General features: G+C 42.9%; 1 protein-coding gene and 1 long non-coding RNA gene across 14 annotated transcripts in view; one reads left to right on the top strand and one right to left on the bottom strand.

Annotated features, from left to right (window-relative positions):
• Positions 1 to 17,266, bottom strand: part of LOC146354984 (uncharacterized) — a 74,497-nt gene that overhangs the window by 2,192 nt on the left and 55,039 nt on the right. The window contains exon 3 of the long non-coding RNA XR_014788559.1: positions 2,382 to 2,456. This is a non-coding gene — a long non-coding RNA (uncharacterized LOC146354984). The remainder of the gene's footprint in view (positions 1 to 2,381; positions 2,457 to 17,266) is intronic.
• ITPR1 (inositol 1,4,5-trisphosphate receptor type 1) overlaps positions 1 to 17,266 on the top strand; it is a 377,196-nt gene that overhangs the window by 337,814 nt on the left and 22,116 nt on the right. The window lies entirely within an intron of this gene.

Genomic DNA, 17,266 nt, shown 5'->3' with positions numbered 1-17,266 from the left:
ACCAAATTCTCATTTTGCCAGAGGCAATTCATTATGGCCTGAGCACTAAGGAAAACAGGATAAACCCACAGCACAGCATTACCTTGGATGTGTGGATCTGCTGCAATAAATGAGCAACAGCTTGTTGGTTTGTTAAGCTGACTATATGGAAAGGTTTCCAAAGTGCAAGAATAATTCTCTTGGCTTTCTCAACAGGTTTAATCCCATAATGCTTTTGTGGTCATAAATGACTCTCCTCCCCACCTCCCTTGATAAGAAACTTTCCCCACTACCCTGTGCTACTTCATACTATGTTTTCTCCTAAAATTGAAGGGTTGATTGTTTTGTAAAGTTACAAGTCCATAGAATGGATAGGTTATCAAGGTTCTGCTAGGCATCCCCTCATAGTAAGCAGCATCAGGGGGTTTATAGACCCCAGATGCCATCCTTAAATAGTTGTACCACTATACTATCAACAATACCTAATAAAATTTCATATGTTTACATTAAAATGTAATCATTATCAAATATATCTCAATTGAATTATAATTTATTTTTAAATACATTTATATACTGCTGACCATATTTAAGAATATCTCTAAGGGCACAATCCTGTGTGGATTGCTGGCAGCCTCCAAACTTGGGAGCTGCCAAGTATCCAATGCAGGGTAGGAGTAGAGAGAAGGTAATCTCCACCTTTGCATTTCAGCTGCCCTGCATGTCTGCTAGACAGGCAATTTTGCCCATCTAGTGGCAGTGCCTCGGCGGCGGAGGGAAGGAGGCTGGGGAGGCCAAAGGATATATTACAGCCGCCCCAGTCTCCTCCCTCCCCACCCCCAGGAACGCTCCCTTTCCCTTGTCTCCTTGCTTCATTTTCCGAGCATGGAGAGGTAGCTGGCACAGTTCTCTCCTTGCTGGCTACAAGGGGGAGGGGAGCATGGTTTCCTGGCTCTGAGGTCGGAGCCAGGAAACCAAACTATCCTACACCCAGGTATAGGATTGCTTCCTAAGTGGTTTACAAGAACATTAAATACATGATATACATTAAAATACATAATAATTGCTAAAAACATTAATACAAAACAATATAAAACATTAATAAAATGCTAATGTCTAGTAATGTTTAATTAAATAATGTTAATTAAATTAATTAATTAAATTGGGTTCTATAATAACCCCAAAATATGAATAGTAAAGTGATTTATGCAAGCACAGGAGGGTTGGATTCATTTAAGGTAAATTGCTGGTTTTATAGTGTTTGGTCAGAAGATTCTTCGGTGAGATCCAAATGTTTGTTGCAATGATCAGGGATTGGTGCTGCCAGCATCTTTATATTTGTGGTTATTAAACCTCTAAAATATTTGCCTGAGGTCCAAATGACTTGAGATAAATACCAGTGTTTTGTTACTTTTGTGTTTGAGACTAGCTTCCTAGCAAACCAGAGATCATTCTGCTTTGAAAACAAATAAAATGTAATGATATAAAAAAGCTTTCTCCTCAGCTCATCAAAACTGTCTTATGGGTGAAAAGTCTAAGATTGTATCACCTTTATTATAACTTCCAATAGTACATGTCAACTTATAGGTTTAGAAACAACAGGATGCCCCTGCTTTTTTGGCCAAACTATAGGTTAATAAGTCCTGAAACAATTTGCTCTTTTCAAAGTCCAATTTGCTGATTAGCATATTGACTGGTCACGAGAATGCATGGCATTTCTTCTTTCTTTCTGAAGCCTTCTGCCTTATAGACTTCCTCTGAGGCAAGTCCAACTGAATGTTGATCTCCATGTTCTGTAAAAGGCATGGAATGTCCCTTTTAAGATGCAACATATGTTAACTTATTTGGAATATAAATCCCATTGAGGTTTCTTATTAAGTAATTCATATTACTTTGGGTTCATTGAAGTTTGTGTCCTAGTTTCTGAGTGCTTCCTAAGTACTGAGGGCTTAAAGAAATCTTGTGAGCAATCACCTGATAGAAGATTAACGGGGTAGTAAAGCACGTTGCTATTCCTCCGAGTAGGCAGCCTATATTAAATGGTTCCTAGGTGTGCTAAAATTACTAGTGCTTTAGAAAATGTAGTGTTCTATTGGGATTTAATTCTGTATTTCAGAAGGAATGTTGCTCAGAAGCAATTTTGTCTTCCTGTCAAAATACTTGGATTTAACATTTTGCGTCCTTTTATGATGGTGTATGTCTGACAAAAAGCAGAAATTTCAAGCAAAATCTTCGTAAGCAGGAGCACTGCAGGTTGGGGTTTGGAAGAACTATACATGAATGCAGTACTATATATTTGCTTTAGAAGTCCTGTAAGCCGCTTTGAGGGTCAAACTACAGCAGGAGCTCAGTCATTTTATTTACAAGTGAAGAATGCAGTCTGGATCGGAAGTTTGTGCACTTACCTCTCTCCCTGTGAGCTGCTTTAATTTATCCAAATTTCCCCTTCCAAACTGCTTTTCACTCTGCACCTGTTTTGGCTAAAAAAGGAAAACTTTAGAGAAAATATTCACATAACTAAACGTTATATGTATATTGACTGAGTTTTTCTGTTGGGACTGAAGTATAATAAAATAAATGATCCAAGTGATAAGTGGATGTGTGTCCTTTATGCATTTAGCTTTGAAGAGTGTCTTGCAAAACTCCAGTACAAAACCTGCAGACAATGACAGAGTTCATACATCACAGAAAGCCATCGTGGGTTAATTAACCCTCAGGGCTTCCACAGTGCATACCAGCTGCCATTTTGCATATGTAAGCCTCACCCAGTGGTTGCCGTGGCTTGTGTCATGTGAATCCGGGTGGCGGGGGTGGTGCAAGGGTTAATCAGTCATTGCATAACCTATGGTCTGTTCTAGGTTTAATTAACTTGTGGTTTGTCATGATGTGAGAACTGGCCCAATGTGATAGGGAAGGCAAAGAAGAGAAGGATTTTAGGCTTGCTGTGGGGTAGCTGTACAGCTGTTCATTTATTTAGGAAAAACAGGTTAAACCTGCAGGCTAGCACTGGAGAAGGGACTGCAAATATTTCAAAAAGAAAGGTTCATTAAATGGTGAGGCATTGATGGAGGAAGAGTGGTTTTGTAAGTATGTGTTAAAGGCTATTCAAGCGCTTTTGTGCTTTATTTTTTATTTTGTGCAGTAGGGAAGATCTCCGTATCTCTAGAGAATTCTAGAAAAGCAATTAATCTATCTTTTAAATACCACTAAGTGGAGTGTTCATGTGGGCTGGGGAAGTAGTTCTCATTTCTAACTTTGATGTTGCAGGTACTATCCGTGACACTTGCATGTCACTTGCATGAGCACATTCTATTAAGCATATGCAATAGCAATTGATGTATTAAAATCTAACGCATCAATTGCTATTGCATGTGCTTAAAGATTAAATGTGCTGGAGAAAAGAAAAACACATATTTTCCTAGAAAATACAATGAGAAAATGCAATATCCAAGCAATAAACATTAAGAGAAGGTATTTGGATCTCAATCAAGAAACAAGTAACAATTGTGAATGTAAATGCTGCTTTGCTGGATCAAACCAAGAGCCCATCTAATATGTAGTTCACAAACAGGATATGAAAGCTATCCTTTGTTACATGTCCCTAGGCTCTGGTATTCAGTGTACTGCCTCCAAACAATATCTGCTTCATGAATTTGACTAATTCTGTTTTAAAGCCATCTAACCTGGTGGCCATCACCATACCTTATAACAATGGACTCCATTGTATAGTTATGCCTTGGGTGAAATATTTGACTTGTTACTACATGAAGAAATGTGCAACACTCCTTAGTGTGAGGTCGTATGGTAGCCTAGCATGATCTATTTGGACCTTGTAGTTTGCCTGCATGGAGGAGTGAAAGGTTTTTGTTTGTGATAATGGCATTGTTGTTTTTATTGTTTATTTGTTCAGTGGCTTCTGACTCTTCATGACTTCATGGACCATCCCACGCCAGAGCTTCCTGTCAGCCATCGCCACCCCCAGCTCCCCCAAGGTCGAGTCCGTCACCTCCAGAATATCATCCATCCATCTTGCCCTTGGTTGGCCCCTCTTCCTTTTGCCTTCCACTTTCCCTAGCATCACCATCTTCTCCAGGGTATCCTGTCTTCTCATGATGTGGCCAAAGTACTTCAGTTTTGCCTTTAATATCATTCCCTCAAGTGAGCAGTCTGGCTTTATTTCCTGGAGTATGGACTGGTTTGATCTTCTTGCAGTCCAAGGCACTCTCCGAATTTTCCTCCAACCCCACAATTTAAAAGCATCTATCTTCCTTTGCTCAGCCTTCCTTATGGTCCAGCTCTCGCAGCCATAGGTTACTACGGGGACTACCACTGCTTTTAACTATGTGGACCTTTGTTGTCAGTGTGATGTCTCTGCTCTTAACTATTTTATCAAGATTTGTCATTGCTCTCCTCCCAAGAAGTAAATGTCTTCTGATTTCCTGGCTGCAGTCAGCGTCTGCAGTAATCTTTGCACCTAGAAATACAAAGTCTGTCACTGCCTCCACGTTTTCTCCCTCTATTTGCCAGTTATCAATCAAGCTGGTTGCCATAATCTTGGGGTTTTTTAGGTTTAAGTGCAACTCAGCTTTTGCACTTTCTTCTTTCACCTTCGTCATGAGGTTCCTCAGCTCCTCCTCGCTTTCAGACATCAAAGTGGTATCATCTGCATATCGGAGATTGTTAATGTTTCTTCCAGTGATTTTAACTCCAGCCTTGGCTTCATCAAGCCCAGCACGTCGCATGATGTGTTCTGTGTACAGGTTGAATAGGTAGGGTGAGAGTATACAACCCTGCCATACTCCTTTCCCAATCTTAAACCAGTCCGTTGTTCCATGGTCTATTCTTACCGTTGCTACTTGGTCGTTATACAGATTCCTCAGGAGGCAGACGAGATGACTTGATAACCCCATACCATCAAGAACTTGCCACAATTTGTTATGATCAACACAGCCAAAGGCTTGAGAATAGTCAATAAAACAGTAATAGATGTTTTTTCTGAAACTCCCTGGCTTTCTCCATTATCCAGCGGATATTGGCAATTTGGTCTCTAGTTCCTCTGCCTTTTCTAAACCCAGCTTGTACATCTGGCAATTCTCATTCCATGAATTGCTGGAGTCTACCTTGCAAGATCTTGAGCATTACCTTACTGGCATGTGAAATAAGTGCCACTGTTCGATAGTTTGAACATTCTTTGGTGCTTCCCTTTTTTGGTATGGGGATATAAGTTGATCTTTTCCAATCTGTTGGCCATTCTTGTGTTTTCCAAATTTGCTGGCATATGGCATGCATCACCCTGACAGCAGCATCTTGCAAGATTTTAAACGGTTCAGCTGGGATACCGTCGTCTCCTGCTGCCTTGTTATTAGCAATGCTTCTTAAGGCCCATTCAACCTCACTTTTCAGGATGTCTGGGTCTAACTCACTGACCACCCTGTCAAATCTATCCCCTTTTTCTTGATCTCTTCTGCTTCTGTTAGGGCCTTGCCATCTTTGTTTTTGATCATACCCATTTTTGCCTGGAATTTACCTCCAATGTTTCTAATTTTCTGGAAGAGGTCTCTTATCCTTCCTATCCGCGCATTGCTTGTTTAAAAATAATTCCTTATCTCTTCTGGCTAACCTCTGGAATTCTGCATTTAATTGGGCATATCTCCCCCTATCACTGTTGCCTTTTGCTTTCCTTCTTTCTTGGGCTGCTTCCAGTGTCTCAGCAGACAGCCATCTTGCCTTCTTGGTTTTCTTTTTCTTTGGGATGTTTTTTGTTGCCGCCTCCTGAACAATGTTGCGAACTTCTGTCCATAGTTCTTCCGGGACCCTATCTACTAAATCTAGTCCCTTAAATCTATTCTTCACCTCCACTGCATATTCATTAGGAATATTAGTGAGCTCATATCTAACTGATCTGTGGGTCTTCCCTATTCTCTTTAGTAGTCTGATTCTAAATTGTGCAATAAGAAGTTCGTGATCTGAACTACAGTCAGCTCCAGGTCTTGTTTTTACCAACTGCATAGATGTCTGCCACCTTTGGCTACAAAGGATGTAGTCAATCTGATTTCGGTGTCGACCATCTGGTGAAGTCCATGTATAATGGCATACAACACTTATTTCTCTTTTGAAGGAAGAACTGCAAGGAATTTCCTGTTGCAATGAAGTTGAAGGACTTTGCCTTCTAATGTTTATTCAGGCAACTTAAGGCTGGTTAATCAAGAATGAGAATGATGAGATCTGTGTTTTAAACCACTCAGATCTCGTCTAGAAACTTCTTACCCATGCCACTGTTAGCAACAATAAAGAAAGAAAAAGAAAAGGACAGTCTGTTCTCTTTTTACCCATTTCTTGTAAGATATTAAATGTGCAATCTTGAGATTTTACTAATGCAGCAACATTATTCAATAAATACAATAATGCTACACTTTCTTCCTGTTATGTAGAAGTGACTACTTGACTTTATTATCTGTCTTTGCTAACAACAAAAGGCTATTAAGAAGGGCTGGACTGGAACTTGGGAGTGGGGTATGCCATTAGTTGCAGTTTCACCATATTATTGGTGGTAGTAATAGAGGACGAGGAGTATTTACGATGATGGTGGTTGGTTTTGTGTGTTTTGTAGTCTATCGGTGGAAATCTGGGGCAGTATCCAATGGGGCAATTGCGCAAATGGCCCTGCCCACCAATTCCATTGTGCAATTGGGATCAACCACTTGTGTGAGATTTAATGCTTCCTATAGGAAACCCTGAACAAACGGGAACACTTGTTTCTGGACTGGGATTGGTCAATGGAGCTCCCTTGTGTGAGTTCTGCTGACCTGCCCTGTTCTAGAAAAAGTGTTTCCACTTGTTTCTGGTTGCTCCTGGAAGCGTTCAGTCTCCACTGTACAAGTTGTTGGTCATGCTTGTGGAACAGAATTGGTGGGGCTACAATGATTAGATTCTGCCCTGAGATTTTAAAATATTTGTATCTTATTTATTTCCCAGACCTAATGATTTGAACCTCAGGAATAAAATGGTATTGACTGAAAGTGAACTTTTCTGTGTTTATGTATCACTGCTGCTTACTAAAAGTATTTTACCCAACTTTCCTAGCTTACACAGAAGGATGACTACGCTTAAAAAGATTATGGGTGCAATTCCATATCCACTTACCTGGCAGTAATGGGACTAACTTCCAAGTGGACGTGTATAGGAATGCACTGTTTGTGATTATAGGATACTCCAACCAGTAGCATGTTTGGCTCTTACAGTCGTGTGGTCAAGAGATCAAAGTTGCATAGAACATGGGCATTATGTTGCAAATGCAATTAGCAAATCTACTTACATCGACCTGTTTCTGAATTTTCTGTTGCTGTTTGTTATTTACATACAGCATATCTTCAACATTGTGATGCGGTGTCATAACTATAAACAATTAATTTCTTTAAAGATTGTCATAGTCACCTTGATGTGCTTTTGCCTAGAATGTCTTGTCTTAATTGGGGCATGAAGCATAATTTTAAAATGGGTTATGTAACTTACTTTTTTTTGGCACCCTGCAGGAGTTTGTTCCAAAAAACATGCTGATCATGGGAATCGCATACATAAGGAACTAAACAGACTTTGTGCTACAATTTCCTTAGGATGTGGGTACAAGCAAAGTCAGGAGTTGAACTCTGCTAGCCAAGTGTCTGTGACAATGCATGGCATGAGAGTAACATAAGTGGTGTGTGTTTTGAATTTTTGTGTGCTTCCATACCTAAAGCTCAGTAAAGAGATACAGAGATAAAGTGGTGGGGGACATCTGCAACCAAAGGTACATAATGACCAAAGAGGGAATCTTTTAGCCATTTATGCCATATGTTACTACAATTGATAGGACTCAGAGTGATTTGGATGGCATTTTTATGGATAAAACTTTCAGGTTGTATTGCAGTCACTTTATCTCCTTGTGGGCTCTGGTCAAAACAGTTGTGCAGATTTTTGGCATGTTTCAGCCTGAATCTGGGAACGCGTGTTCTCCTGTGGCTCCCAGAGGGTGTTCCAGACCTTCAAGATAGTCCTTCCCCCTGAACAGCAGGCAGGGTCCATTCAAGGTGATAAATCCAGGTACCATGCAGGAGCGCCTGTCCTCCCAGACCAGTCCAGCCTAGTGGTAGTGCAGTATGGTTCTGCAGGAGGTCCATAGAGCCCACTGTTGTTGTTTTAAAAGTTGGAGAGGAGAAAATATTTTGTTTAGCTCCCAGTTTCACTCACCCACCCAACATGACCTAGGTAGGCACAAGGACTGGGTTCACAGAGATGCTCTTTTTCTTCATGAGGGCCCCCTCTGTGGTAAGAGGAAGGCCATGCATGGTCAGTGACTGTGTCCCTCCAGTCTCCTGATGAGAAGGGAAGGCAGAATGTTCTATCTGCCTCTCCTGGCCTTGGGAAGCACCTAATGCATGATCACGCCTACCTTTGATCACTACTGAGATTGAGCTTTTCAGCTCTAGGCACAAAGTCCACCTGTGGCACAGCTCCAAGTTGGGGGAGGCTAGTGTTCTCTGGCCACTACTGATGCTGCCCCCAGCATCCCACCAACTGGGGGTTCAGGCACCGAATCACCACAGCTAGCCTTCAGAGGCTGTCTCTCATGGAGCATGAAGAAGGAGTGGTGGCGGCAGCAAGAAGGCTGGGAGAAAGCTCATCAGAGCCAACCCATCAGGTGGTTTATTTTGTGCCTTGCAGGAGCATGGTGTTCAGTGGAGCCTGGAGGGCTCTTTGTACAGCTCACAATGAGCGAGGGAAATAATCACTCAAGAAATTAAGGGTGTGGCAACCCAATGGGCAAATGAGGGGCAATAGAACAGATCCCATTATAGGTCAGGGCCAGAAAGGCCCATAAGGGGAAGAAAAAGAAACATCTCTGCCCTTCTGGGTGTAGATTTTCCTACAGAAAGGTTGGCTGGCAATCTCCTCCTCCTCCATAATACATCTCCTGTTGAGTCCACTTCCCCTTCCCCCACCCCTGAGCAGGAAAGAGGGGACCGATGCTAACAGGGGAAGAAAGAGACTGGGGTATGATGGTAAGACCAGAAGAGCGAACCAAATCACCCTTGAGCCAATTCAAGGAGAGTACCTCAGGTTCAACCCCTGGCAGATCTGAAGTATCTTGGAATCCGAAATGAGGGAGGATGGGGAATTGTGAGAAGAAAACTTCATGAAAATATCCACTGCTCAGGCTTGTCTTTTGACGTTTGAATATGTCCCTGCATTGGCTAAGGCCACACATGCTCTGCAACCTACTGCTAGCACACCAGCCCCTATGGCTGAGGCAGCACAACTCCAGTCTGTTCTAATCTTTTCTTAGTTCCAAAACACAATTGAGACTTCAGAGCCATTATTGAAATGGCTTCATAAGTTTCTTTTTTGGAGCCCCTCAGGTCTACTGTGGCAGCAATCTGCATGGCACCTGGAGATGATCACCTTGAATGGAGGGGTGAGTTAGGTTTGGGACCCCTCCAATGGTGTAGTCCACCCCTAAAAACATGGGCATCCCATTGGGAAGTGGGTAATTCTCCCTTCCACAAGTCCCAGGATATTATCTTATTATCATTCTGTCTGGACCCTGCCCATCCTAAGAGAAGGCTTGGCACAAATTAGATGTGTGCAGAGCATTCCATTTCTGTCTTTTCATGATAGGTCATTAGGGGGAAAAGTTTTGGCTGCCTCTATTTCTCACTGGTTACAAGACCTAGCCTATCAGAAGAGAGGTTAGGTTGGTGGGAACATGGGATAGGGCCCTCTCTGTGGCAGTAATCTGCCTGTAGAGCTCTTTCCTGAAGAAAGTTAGGCTGACCCCTTATTTGTTCAGTTTTAGGTAGGCTGTTAAAAAAAAGGCTTGCTCCCACATGGCTTTTTAGCATTTTATATGTATTGGGTCTGCACTCTGTTTTTAACATTCTCTCTTGCTCTTAATTCTTCTGTTGGTGGAATTTTTAAAGTGTTAAAGTCGTTTTAAATCTTAATTGTAAGTTGCCTTGGGTGCCCTATTAGGCCTGAAAAGTCGCTCATAAATGTGTATGTGTGTGTGTATAAATGAATAAATATCCACCTTTGGAAAAGATTCCTTCATTGATTTTTACTGTGCAGTCCATCAGAGGGACAGCCTCCACTGCAAACTTCTGAAGCAATGCTTCCATGGAGATCTGCAGGGCTGCAATTTTGAGTCTCCCTGCATATCTTTGCTAGACATTTCAAAACTGATTTATTCTATTCAGTGGATGCTGCCTTTGGCAGAAGGATGTTGTAGAGGGTATATATTGCTTAGATCATGGCCCATTGGAAGCCCACTCAGAGATGGTACTGCTTTTTTACACCCTCCAGGAGACACAGGAGAAAGGTTCATAAAATCATAGAATAGTAGGGTCGGAAGGGGCCTATAAGACTATCAAGTCCAACCCCAACCCAAACAGGACAGTTTCTTACCATGAATTCCTTTTCTCTGTGTCTCCCAGAGGGCATTCTACCTGCCACTTGTTCTTCAGTGGGCCAACATCTCCTTAAGCTCATGCCTCACCATACATGGGAGGGAAGGAGGGAAAAAATCCCTGAGTTAGTTTGTCCCTGTCCCTTGCCCGGTTCTCCTTTGTGTTTCTAGCTTTTAATACTTATGGGGTGCCTATTGCATCCATTTGTTCCCAGTCTGGCTTCCTATATGGAGACTTGGGATAGAGGAGTTACTTTTTGCTTTCCTAGTCTAATCTGGCAGGGCAGGGTAGCCCCACCCCTTGGAAGGGATCATCTTGATTGGACTCTGCCTTCTATCCAGGGGGGAGGGCCTGTCTCAGAGGTCTGAAACGCCCTCCTGAGACACAGCAGAGAGGAATTCACAGTAAAAAACATCCTGCTCTAGGAGGAAGATAGATGGTAATGCCACAGTTGTGAGTATGTGAGTATGACTAGTGCCAGTGACATCTCAAATAATGCACTGTCTGCCTCTCACCTCCACCCCTGTTTATAAGGGTTTAAGGAGGGGGTAAGGTGAAACATGAATGTATAGGAAGGATGAAATGGCCCAGGCTGTTTTTATTGAACAGCACATGTATCTCCACCCAAGCCCTAGAGCTGACATCTCTTGGGTTTTAAAAGGAGCAAACGGGCTTTGCTTCCATCACCTCACTAAACAAGGCTCTCCTCCTTAATTACATTTTCTAAATATCCAGCACAACTAAAGCAATATTAGGCAAGAGCTAGCATAGCAGTAGGGATGATATTCTGAAAATGTTATTTCTGTATGCAGCCTCACTACAAAAATATAACAGCACTACTGTGTATGTATCTCCTGGGATTTTGTTCAAGTTGTGGAGAAGGAGTGGATCTTTGGAAGACCTGCAAGTATGTAGGAGTTACTTCTGGTCCATAAGTTGTCTTAAAACTAGAGGTGTCTGTTTTATAGTACAGATATGTTCTGAAAAAGGTTAGAGAAGCATAACAGTTATGCACTCCAGACTGTAGGGCTGATTCCAGACTACACTTTTATTGTGAAATTGCAGTGCCTCATTCATAGAATTTTATAGGGGTCCAGACAATGATGTCTTCTACCACTTCCATCTTTTTTCTTACCATAAAAATATATTAAGAAGGGAAAGATGGAACTGCTGCACAGTGTCTTTAGACTGGTAGTGCTAGCAGCTGACTGTCTGAAAGCACCCTAAATTATCTAAAGGAGTTTAAAATGTGTAGAGCAGCCTTCTCCAATGTGGCAACCTCCATATTTTTGGATTACAACTCCCATCGTCCCTGACCATTGGCCATTCTGACTGAGGCTGATGGGACTTGAACTCTAAAACATCTGGAAAGAACCACGTTGGGGAAAGCTGGTGTAGCGTTTGAGTAGAGGATCTTTTCAGTGGGTCAGAGTCACTTCAGAATCTCAGAGATGTAGATGTAACAGGAAGCACAAGTATTTTCTCTTCATTGTATTTCTCCATAATACCTGAGCTTCTTCCTCTGCAGTGGGATTTGAAGGCTTTTAATGTAAGTTTGCAAATCTGACCACAGGAGGAAATGTGTAAGTTCCACTTTGGATGTTATAGTGAAGGGAGGAAATGAGAAGCATGAGGCACTTTTATTTTCTGTCATGTTCTCATTTCTAAAGGTCCCATGTCATTCAAAGATGGAACCATTTGACCAGAGTTCCATGAGGTTACAAGAATATTTAAATGCTCTTATCTCATGAGTCTGCCAAATGGTGAGAGAAGTTGAAATGCTGGGTCTGCAGGGCTCTAGGGAAGCACAGTGCTAGTGTGGCTATTTCCCTTGCGATTTGGCACTCATGTGGGAAGAACATTGAAATGGTCTCACAGCCACATGGAGCCCTGCCCACATGGCTATGGTTTTTAATAGCAACCACATACAAAAACAGAATCAGCCCTGAAACAAGATTCCAAGAGGAAGTGGCTCGCTGCATCTTAGGGAAGACCACTGGGGCTTTTCTGTTCGTCTGCAGTAGGAAACTTCAGCCATTTGCTGCCTGGGTCTCTCCAATGCTTTTGGGTAGAGAGAAAAACTCCTTTTGTAATGTTTGCTTTTGTGGTAGTGCAGTTCAGCAAACTGAAAAGAACATTTGGTTTGAATTAGCTAGAATTAGTAAGACTGGGGTTAGGGTTAATTAGGGACAGCTTAAGAATTTAGGTTAAACTGGGATGTCTTTGTTACTGAGCAGAACATGAGTGTGCATTGCACTGGAATTGCACAAACATTCAAATAACTGCAGAAGTATCAAACAGTATATTTGGCCTGAGCTTGAGATGGCTGTTTTGCCAATCTTGAGCACAATCTACCGGATTTTTCTCCTGAGCAAACTCAATAATGAATCAAAAGTCTGCATTCTTATCTGTGGGCATATGTGTTAGTTTCAGTGGATATTTTGCAAGGGTAGTTCAGTGCATTGTGTTTTGTTTGTGCCTTGTTTGCCTTTGCTATGTGTGTGATAGCCATCATTGTTCACATTCAGGAAAGGGTGAGTGGCTAAAATTATAGTAAAATCCAATTTAACTGGTCTTGTGTCTCCATCCAGAGTATGTTCCAAAATGCCTAAAGAACTACTTCACATAATTGCATTGTTACAGCAGATGCAAGGGAAAGCTATGTTCGGTAGTTAATACTAGGCCAAGGCTGCTGGAATCTAGGTCTCATTAGGCCTGAGGGTTAAATGTGCCTAGATAATGTTAGAGTTGGAATAAATGGCTTAAGAAATTGGGTGTGCCCCATAACAGCTGCTTCTGCAGGAGGAAACAAAAGAAATTCATCTTGTTCATATCTAGTATGTTCTGCCCTCTAGAGGTATAGGCAGTACCTGCATTTGCAATGCACGAAATGGTATACTTCCTGTTGTGCTATTGCTTGGCTTACCAGAGACAAAAATGGAATTGTGTACCAAATTTGACAGCTCGCATGATCAAGTACATAGGATGAATTCATTAGTTTGCCTTGGCTGGCCATATTATTTTCCTCAAGCACTGCTTCTTGTCTGTCAGGAGAGAATATTAATTACCCACTCATGGTTGTCATGAGGATTAATGAAACAAGGAGTGTGAAGCCTTTGCCTGCTAAAACAGGAATATTAATAATCCCTACCAGTGGCTTTCAATGGGAATAGTATAGTAAACTACTGCTATGCTAGATTGGGAGAGAGTTTAGTAGTGTTGGACTGATTAACTGTGAGTCTGCCTTACCATAATATTTTAGGGTAGGCTGATGTATGGATAGTTATTATGTTTAAGCATATGTGTTGCTCTCAGCTGGTATGTCTTCCTCCCCTTCCTGTGTGTTGATCTTATTTTAATCTTTTAGTCTTGCCAGCTGTTAAGCCAGAAAACATACGTGTGATTCCCTTTCTTAATGTTGTTGGTGTTTTGTATGATTTGAACAAAAGTGTATAACTTTTAGAAAGGAGGAGATAGATGTTCAGTGGCCAAGATCTAAAGAGGCTTGTGTGTAAGTGCAGGGCACTTCCGCATGCACATGAGAGAGACTGATGATTTTCCCAATCAGTGGTACTCTCTCATGCCACTGTGAAGAGTCTGACACTCTGGATGTTATTAGGCCTGAGGGAATGTTACTCTGGGGGGTTTCTCCACAACAATGGAAGGACACAGAAGGAGAAGCCAATCGTGGTTTACCTGGATTTTTCATGGAGCTGGCTTTGCTCCGCGCAGGGCTCCACGAGCAAGTGTATCACACCAGTAAAAGTCGCTTCACAGAACATACTTCCAGGTAGGGTAGGGGGGTTGGAATGAGCGTCATCTGATGGGCAGGGGCTGCTCAACCAATAAGAGAGGGTAAAATCCCAGGAGGTTTCTTCTTGTGTCACTAAATCACTCTCCTTCTCTATCTCTCTGACTGTTTCCCCCCGCCCCAGCATTATTTACTCCATTATAAAACAATCACTAAAGTGACACAGTGTTCTCCTTCTCCTGAAACTGACAGTGCTGGGAACAATCTCCTTCTCTCTCCCTTCCCTCACCCCCCAGCGTGATTTACTCCCTTAAAGAACAATCACTAAAGGAACACAATGTTCTCTCTGCCCTGATTAGCCAGTGATGTCATCAATCGAAGCTTCAAAGCTTCGACATTAAGGCTTCTAAATGTGTTATTTCAATTTACAGGAATCTAGTAACTTTGGGAGTGCGCATTTCGGGGACAAGCCTCATTGACCCCAGTGGGAGTTACTTCTGAGTAGATGCACAAATGTTTGTGCTGGGAAAGACAGAAGGGAAATTAAGGGATGGGAAACCAGCCCCCTTTCTAACCTGATGCTGCGCAGGATCCCGTGATCGAAGGTGGAAGTAGTTACTTCCGAATGGCAATAAACCAAACAACAGAGAATTGCAGCTTGGGGAAAGCGTTTTACAGCCTTTAGGGAATTAGTGCTTTAAAATCTGCTATTTCAATTGAGGGGGATATCTGTAAATGCTGGTGCGCACATTCAGGGGCCAAGGCTCGTTGACCACAGTGGGAGTTACTTCTGAGTAGACACTAATTGGTTTGTGCTGGGAAACACAGGGATGGAAAACGCCCCTTGATTGGGGTCATGGTGAAAGGCACACCCCTGGGCAGGGCTAGCATACCTGAGGTAAATGTGAGGGTTGGGGCACACTACAACTATATCAAGGAGAACCCAACTTAAGGAAAAGAATTGGACTTTAAGCAGTCTCAGGAAATTCACATTTTCTTTGATAAGTGCTGGATGGCCACAATGTCATATATCCCTAACGACTTCCAAATGTAGCCAGCTTGGAGTAAATCACTCATGGAGACACCCCCCTGGAGAGTCCTGATCTTGGGCTGTATGTGTGTTTGTTGGGGGTGGGCAGGAAGCTGTAGTAAGAAGGATGGGGTTGAAAACTCCCTGTGCAAATGCCACATACAGCCCTTTGGATTCCAGGCAATATCTGGTAGGGATGTTAGAGAATTCCACCACGGATCCCAGGGAGGCCGAATTCCAGTGAATTTGGCCCCCGGAATCCGTGGTGGAATGGAGCAACCTGCCCCACCACCCCGCGAAAGCCCCGCAAAACGGAGCCTACCTGGCTGCGGCTCTAGCAGCAGCTCTGGTGGCGGATGAAGCGACGGTGGTAGTGACGACAATGGCGGCTGCAAATGGCGGCCATCATAGCGGCCGCCATTTGCGTGCCTACGCCGGCCCGTGATAGGCTACATATATATTTACGTAGCCTGTCATGGCTAAAGCAGGGACGCAAATGGCGTAGGGGACGCCATTTGCATCCCTGCTTTAGCTGTGATAGGCTACGTAAATATATATGTAGCCTATCACGGCTAAAGCAGGGACGCAAATGGCGTAGGGGACGCCATTTGTGTCCCTGCTTTAGCTGTGATAGGCTATGTAAATATATATGTAGCCTATCATGGCTAAAGCAGGGACGCAAATGGCGTCCCCTACTCCATTTGCATCCCTGCTTTAGCCGTGATAGGCTACGTAAATATATACGTAGCCTATCACGGGCCGGTGTAGGGACGCAAATGGCGTCCCCTACGCAGGATGCCATTTGCGTCCACAGCAGCCTGGCAGCGGCTGGAGGCCCCACTGTGGGTTGGCCCGGCCGGCGGCTCTGCGGACTGGCTGTGGAGCGGAGCCAGCCAGGCAGGATTCTGGGGGGGAAGAATGGATCATCTCCCCCCCCCCCCGTCGAGGATTCCGGCGGGAGGAACGGATCGCCTCCCCCCACCTGCAGACCCCAGCGGAGCTAGGTAAGCGGGGTTTCGTACACCCCTAATATCTGGATCCTAGTTCAGAAAGCCAAGGTTAGAGAAACTGAAATTCATGGTAATGAAGTTTAACATTTGTGTAGAATTGTCTAATCTCATAACATGTTGGGATCCCAAAGTGCTATGCAAACAGTTCTGTGTTTGGGGCGAAAGTTGCATCTCAGCAATCAGTGATAACGAATGGCAAAAGAAATGCAGAGTGATAACTTAAAACCAGTATTATGCACAAATTTGTTTTACTTTCATTTACATACTGTCATACATTTTGCAGGTTTCTAAATGGGGGTATGAAATATTCTGTGATGCATAGGAGGGAAATACATTATCACATTTGAGCCTTCAATACAGGCAAGATCTTTTGTTTGTTAGTTAGTTTGTTCAGTCTGCCTGGACTGAACATGCCTATGGAGCAGAAGGTTTTAGGAATCTGCCACCAGCTGTTCCACACAAGCAAATGCTGCCAACACATCTGTGAAGAAATGAAAAATTGGAGAGTATTACAGTAACCCTGGCAGATTTTGCTTATGCTAACTAGATGAGAGCCATTCCCCTGAACTGTTTCCCATGGACATGATCGCTCCAGGCAAACTGTGACTAAACAGCAAATACAAAGGGGGCTGTGACTCGGGGGTGTAACAGAATAATAAGCAAAGAAACCAAATTTCTTGACTACTGGGTGTCACTGCTTTTTATTTTCAAGAAAGCTGAGCTTCAGAAGTGCTATCAGATTGTGGGTACTCAAAATGTCCTCGCCACAGAATAATAAATAGAGACCTAAATCCCATACACTGTTTGAAATTCTCAAGAGTACTGATTTTGTTTTGAAACTGCTTCAGTTTAAAAAAATATTTTAGCTTAGAAAATTGCATCTTTCCTAGTTAAAATTTTCCTAGTTCAAAGTATGTTGAGGCGTATACATCAACTAGGTTCTTGGCCCATTGTGTGCCACTGTCTTCCGTGAACCTATCCTTGACTCATTTGTCTCAACAACAACAACAAAATGACCCCGGGGTTCCACATTACCTGCGCTGCTCACCACCCCCTA

This window comes from Heloderma suspectum, chromosome 2 (genome assembly GCF_057233095.1).
Source record: "Heloderma suspectum isolate Gila_16-S chromosome 2, 16-S_ref, whole genome shotgun sequence".
In the NCBI taxonomy this organism is placed as follows: Eukaryota; Metazoa; Chordata; class Lepidosauria; order Squamata; family Helodermatidae; genus Heloderma; species Heloderma suspectum.
The sequence above is the reverse complement of the archived record's forward strand: the minus strand, read 5'-3'. Positions and strand labels throughout refer to the sequence as shown.